Source organism: Lutra lutra, chromosome 3 (assembly GCF_902655055.1).
Source record: "Lutra lutra chromosome 3, mLutLut1.2, whole genome shotgun sequence".
Lineage (NCBI taxonomy): Eukaryota > Metazoa > Chordata > Mammalia > Carnivora > Mustelidae > Lutra > Lutra lutra.
In genome coordinates, this window is record NC_062280.1 from 147,889,018 (window position 1) to 147,896,152 (window position 7,135).

The window sequence follows — 7,135 nt, forward strand, 5'->3', positions numbered from 1 at the left end:
CAGTTTCAAGGAGGTGACTGGAGGGTGGTGTGTGAGATGAAAAGCAGTTCAGTTGAAAATGTAGACCAGCTTATAAGGGGATGGTGGTCTCAGGCAATGTGGTTTGGTTTGGTCCTAAGTTCAGCAGGAAGCCATTGAAGCACTTTAAGCAGGAAAGTGGCATGATCTAATTTTTTTAAAAGATCGCTCTTTGGGCACCTGGGTGGCACAGTCGGTTAAGTGTCTGACTCTTGGTTTCTGCTCATGTCATGATATCAGGGTCAAGAGATACAGCCCAATTTCCAGCTCTGTGCTCAGCATGGAGTCTTCTTGAGATTCTCTCTCTCCTTCTTTCTCTACCCCTTCCTCCCACCCCCACCCCCTGGCTCATGCACACATGTTCTCTCTCAAATAAATAACATCTTTAGAAAAATAAATAAATAAATTTATTTAAAAATTTTTAGTTTTTTAAATAAAAATGTTACTTTAAAAAATGTTATTTAAAAAAAAAAACACCTTTAAAAAAATAAAATAAATAAAAGGGTACTGACCAGCTCAGTCCATACAGCATGCAACTCTTGATCTTCAGGTCATGAGTTCAAGTCCCATATTGGGCATAAAGCCTATTTAAACTGACACACAATTTTAAAGATTTTATTTTTATTTATTTGACAGAGAGATCACAAGCAGGCAGAGAGGCAGGCAGAGAGAGAGGAGGAAGCAGGCTCCCCGCTGAGCAGAGAACCCGATGTGGGGCTCGATCCCAGGACTCTGAGATCATGACCTGAGCCGAAGGCAGCGGCTTAACCCACTGAGCCACCCAGGCGCCCCAATGACACACAATTTTAAAAAGTCATTCTGGAGGTGACTGGCTGGCTCAGTCGTTAGGCGTCTGCCTTCAGCCCAGGTCATGATCCCGGGGTCCTGGGATCGAGCCCCACATCAGGCTGCCTGCTCAGCAGAGAGCATGCTTCTCCCTCTCCAGGCCCCCTGCTTGTGTTCCCTCTCTCGCTGTGTCTCTCTCTGTCAAATAAATAAATAAAATATTTAAAAAAAAAAAATAGAAGGTCATTCTGACTACTTATGGAAAATGGACAAGAAAAATAATGAGGTTTCTTCTGGCTAAGTGGTAACTCTTACTTGCTCCTTAAGATTTGGCTTCTGCCTCCAACAATCTTCTGAAAATGTCTGAAATCTCAAGAATGCATTTGTTCCATACTTAATTATTGAGTACAATGTGACAGGCAGTCTTCTAACAAAAACATCTACCCTCATGAAGCTTACATGTTAAGGCTGCTAGGTAGCGGCCAACCCTGAAGATTTTTTTTCCTGTCCTCCTTAATTTTTCCACCTTAAGTCACCAAGACCATGAAGAATCCTGGGTTTTCTCTTCTTCCCAGTTACTCTGCTGGTCCTCCATCAACTCTTCTTCCTTCTTTTAAACATTGGTTATCTAGACAACTCTGTTTTCTTTTTCAACATCAGCAATAAAATGGGTTCATTGAGTACCTGCTATTTACCAGCAAAACCAGCAAAATTAATAAATCCTCCCACTCCCATAGCTTCCATTATTAGCACCAAGCTGATTTCAAATCTGCCTCTAGCTTCAGGCCTTCTTTTGAAGGCCTGGCCTTTATTCCCACTTGTTTGTGAAAGAGCCCCATCTAAGGCCTGCCAAGCATTTTCCATTTGGACATAAAGAAAAAACTTAACCTTCCCATCAAACCAGTCCAAGTCCTGACTTCCCTATTTTTGTTGATGGTAGTTCTCTTGTAATTAAAATTCTCTGATCACCTCTGACTCTTCTTCATTAATCCCCACACCCAAGTTGCCTTGTCATTTAGGTGCTAGATCTGTCATGTTTCTTCCTTTCCTTCCCTGCTTTCCAGTCCCTCTCCACCTTAGAACTAAATACTGTAAAAACCTCGTAACTAGTGCCTCACTTTCAGTGTCTTCTCTCCATTTCATTTTGCACATTGGTTGTAGGTGTGTCGATATGTTGTTTCTACCCAAAAACCTAAATGGGTCTCTCAGTTTATCAAAACTTTCAGTGGCTCCTATTGTCTAGAACTAGTCTATTCCCAGATTTTTCTTTGCTCCTACAATTACCTTATGTAGGAGGGGAACCAATGGCTATAACCGGTCCAGTATTTTCTAAACTCCATACTCTTGCTCAACCTGATAACTAGATATTGTTTTTTCACTGCCTGATTTTTTTTTAAATCCTTCATCTCAAATGTCATGACTTACATAAAATCTTTCCAAGTCTTTCTAGTGGATCTGATCTCGCTTTTCCATGAATTTACATAGCACTTTGTCCTTCTTTCATGCTTTTATCTTACTATTTTATGTTTTATAAATTATAAGTTGTCTGAAGGCGATTGTCAACCTTGCTGCACTTTTGTATTGCATTAAGAAGTTTCAAAAGGGGGTGCCTGGGTGGCTCAGTTGTTAAGCACCTGTGTTTAGCTCAGGGCCCCAGGGTTCTGGGATCTAGCTGAGCCCCTCATTGTGGTCTCCCTGCTAAGCAGGAAGTCTGCTTCTCCCTCTCTTACTCCCCCTGCTTGTGTTCCCTCTCTCACTGTTTCTCTCTCTGTCAAGTAAATAAAGAAAGTCTTTAAAAAAAAAAAAGTTTTCACCTCTTTAAAAAAAAAAAAGACATTTCAAAAGCTGATGCCTGAGTCCTACCTCCAGAAATAATGACTCAGTTAGGGTGGGGTGGCGGTTGGGTTTTAAAAAAATCTTTCCAGATGATCGTAATGTACAACCAGAGTTGAGAACCACTGCTTCAAGGCATTCTATCCTAATCCAGGTTTAAACATGCCTCCCATTCATCTTGAGGTTAAAATTAGGTAAGGCACAAAAACAAGCAAAAAACCCTCATCACAAATTCAATTTGGAACCCTAGGTAGAAGCCACAAATTGCTGATAGGCCCACAAATAGTAGATGTGGTCTAGAACTGGCATCATTTAAAGTCTCCGGGTCAACACAGAAACATTATGACACAAGAGTTCTCTCAAAACCATCATCGGGGCGCCTGGGTGGCTCAGTGGGTTAAGCCGCTGCCTTCGGCTCAGGTCATGATCTCAGGGTCCTGGGATCGAGTCCTGCTTTGGGCTCTCTGCTTGGCAGGGAGCCTGCTTCCTCCTCTCTCTCTCTCTGCCTGTCTCTCTGCCTGCTTGTGATCTCTCTCTATCAAATAAATAAATAAATAAATCTTAAAAAACAAACAAACCATCATCAGATTTATACCCCGCCAGGCATCTCACTTCTGCTGTATGCATGTTTGTTTGGCTCTCTGCTTTATCTGCAAACTCCTTTTCCTCCTGTTCTCTGTGCCATACTTTCCACTGGGCTTCATCCTCAACCCCTTTGCTGAACACTCTCTTCCTCCTTGTTTGAACTGCTACCCAACCCTTCTCCTAGGACCTTGCCTCTCATTTTGCATCTTCCTGTCCTCACATACCATAGGCGTTGGTGGGGGAGAATCGGCATTTTTTCCCATCCCACTGCCTCTCCCAAATCATAAAACTTCACCTATATTTATTTTGAGTTTATACCCACCAACTCTATCATTCTCTTTTCCTTTTCATCTTGGTCACTTTCCTTCATTTGTTCATTTGCCAACTGACAGTCCTTTCAACTTCACTCATAATATCCATCTACTGTGATTCCAATATCCATGTGGATGATTCAAAATTCTAGCTTTTGGGGGCACCTGGGTGGCTCAGTCAGTTAAACATCTGCCTTTGGCTCAGGTCATGATCCCGGGGTCCTGGGATCGAGCCCCGCATCAGGTTCTTTGCTCAGCAAGAGAGTCTGCTTCTCCCTCGCCCTCTCCCTCTGCCCCTGCTCATGTTCTTTCTCTCTCTTGCTTACTCTCTCAAATAAATAAATAAATATTTTTTAAAAGATTTATTTATTTATTTGACAGACAGAGATCACAAGTAGGCAGAGAGAGAGAGAGAAGCAGGCTCCCTGTTGAGCAGAGAGCCCGGTGCAGGGCTCGATCCCAGGACCCTGAGACCATGACCTGAGCTGAAAGCAGAGGCTTAATCCACTGAGCCACCCAGGCGCCCCTAAATAAAATCTTTTAGAAGAAGATTTTTAAAATATTTTTAAATATTTTTATATTTTTATAAAATCTTTTTAAAAAAGATTTTATTTATTTATTTGACAGACAGAGATCATAAGCAGGCAGAGAGGCAGGCAGAGAGAGAGTAGGGGAAGCAGGCTCCCTGCTGAGCAGAGAGCCCGATACGGGGCCTGATCCCAGGACCCTGAGATCATGACCTGAGCCGAAGGCAGAGACTTTAACCTACTGAGCCACCCAGGCACCCCAAATAAATAAAATCTTTTAAAAATCCTACCCTTTGTTAAACTATGGTACATCCAGACAATGGAATATTATTCTTTACTAAAAAAGAAATGAGGGTGCCTGGGTGGCTCAGTGGGTTAAAGCCTCTGCCTTCAGCTCAGGTCATGATCCCAGGGTGCTGGGATCAAGCCCCACATCGGGCTCTCTGCTCAGCGGGGAGCCTGCTTCCCCTCCTGTCTCTCTGCCTGCCTCTCTGTCAAATAAATAAATAAAATCTTAAAAAAAAGAAAGAAAGAAAGAAAGAAAGAAATGAGCCATCGAGCCATGAAAGACATGGAAGAATCTTAAATACATATTACTAAGTGAAAGAAGCCAATCTGTAAAGGCCATATACTACATGATTCCAACTATATGACATTCCAGAAAAGACGAAACTATTGAAACAGTAAAAAGATCTGTGATTGCCAGGGGTTGGGGGAGGGAGGGATAAATAGAAAAAATCCTATGTGGAGGAATTTCAGGGCAGTGAAAATATTCTGTGTAATACTATAATGATAGATACATGTCATTATACATTTTTCAAAACCTAGAGGGTTTTGACCAAATTTTGAATCAGCAATACTTGCCCTACGTCTCAAATCAGAAATTCCAGGAACCAACTCTTACTCTACTTATTTTTAAATTACAAGAGATTTGCCAATGTTCATTTAACTCTAGGGAGACTTCCTACAGTAGGCGTGACATTCCTGTTAATGGAGATGAGATCCCAGTTTGTGGGATTAGTAGTCTATCAGTGTGACACTGAAAAAAGTCTTCATTTACTTATTTATTTATTTGGGAGAGAGAGGAACAAGCAGACTCCGTGCTGAGTGGGGAGCCCAATGCAGGGCTCCATCTCAGGACCCTGAGATCATGAGCTGAGCCAAAATCAAGAGTCAGGTGCTTAACTGACTGAGCCACCCAGGCGCCCCTTGAGAGAAGTCTTTCTGCCATTGCACTGAAACCCCAGCATCCTGCCTTCAGCATGAAGCCAAGAGCCATACCCCTCAGACTGTTGTTCGATATACATCTATAATTTCTGATGATAGTGACTCGAAGCGGGTTCTTTTTGGGACAGTCCATGTTCTGAGGACAATCTCCTATTGCTCTTTGAACAAACACTTGTTGATTCCTTTGTCAGTGCCGTCCATTCTTCAAGATGCAGAGGGTCTAGCTCACTCACTCACTCACTCTTCTGTCCTCCATGCACCTGTTCTTCAGTGGCCTCTCGCTTGCCAGTGTCTGGATTTTCGCCATTATCTCCCTGTCTGTTCACTCATTCGGCCCACAGTGATTGAACACCCACCTGCACCCATTATTTTCTTCTCTCTTCTTTTCGCAGCAAATACAGTGCCTTCTGGCCTATGCAGAATTAATTCCTCCATCTGTGCTTAGAAGAGAACACATTTTTACCTTCTTTGGAGATTTTACTGCTCCCTCCTTATTCTCTCTTCTCTTCTCTTCTTAATGACTGTAATCATTGAGGGGCACCTGACTGGCTCAGTGGGTAGAGCATGTGACTCTTGATTTGGAGTTGTGAGTTCAAGGCCCACGATGGGGGGGAGAGATTGCTTAAATAAATTACTGTAATCATTTCATAATAACTATTATTGAACACTTACCCTGTGCCAGGCATTATATGTAACGGGCTGTTTTGTATTTAATCCTCATGGGAACCCCATGACAAAAATACTATTATTGTACTTTTACAAATGAGAACTGAAGTTGTTTTTTTTTTTTTAAGTAAGTTTGCACTAAATTACAAAACTGCAAAGCAAGGGCCACCTTACCGAAGCTCTTGCACCCAGCTACTATGCTCAACTACCTCCCTTGACCAGCCTCCTTCAGTTCATTTTCTGCATAGCTGCCAAGGGAGTCTGTATTCAGGCCTTATTGCTGCTATAAGAAATCATTACACATTTAGCAGCTTAAAGCAACACAGATTTATTCTCTTAAAGGTCTGGAGGTCAGATGTCAGAAATGTGTCTGCAGGACTATGTCCCTTCTGGAGGCTCTAGCAGAGAATTCCTTTCCATACCTTCACAGCTTCTCAAGGCCACCTACACTCCTGGGGCTGTGGCCCTTTTTTCCGTTTTCAGAGCCAGCACTGTAGATTCTCTCTCCTCTGTCCTCTGCTTCCTCTGCACATCTTTGCTCTGACTCTAACTCCGCCGCCTCTGTCATAAGGACTCTTGGGATCATACCCGCCAAGATAAGGGAGGGAAGTCTCCCGATCTTGAGATATTTAACTTAATCACAGAGGCAGAGTCCCTTTTGGCCAGGTAAAGTGACACATTCCCAGATTCCAGGGATTAGGATAAGAACATTTTGCCAGGAAGTGAGGCTTCATTCAGCCCACCAGGTGATCTTGGTAAACGATAATTCTCACACTTATGGCTTAAAATCCTTCCTTAGATTTTAGGAGAAAGTGGAGCCTCTTTCCCTAGGTATGTGAAGCCATTTATGATTTGGTACCTGCCTGATTTTATAACCTCATGTCTCACTCAGCCAGACTGCACTGGCCATTTCCCAAGTCCTCAATATATATCTGTGTTGTCTTCCTTCTCTGTGCCTAGCTAACTCCAACCTGTCCACCAAAACTCAGATTAAACATCATCTCCCAGAAGCCATCCCTGCCTCCCCACTCCAGTGTGGCCGGGCTTCCTCCACATTCTCAGAACACTCATTACTCACCTCGCGTACAGCATTCTTCACACCATGTTGATTTGTTAACTTACTTGTCCATTTCCTCCGTTAGGCCGAAGTGCCTCTGGATTAGACACAATGTCTTATTTGAC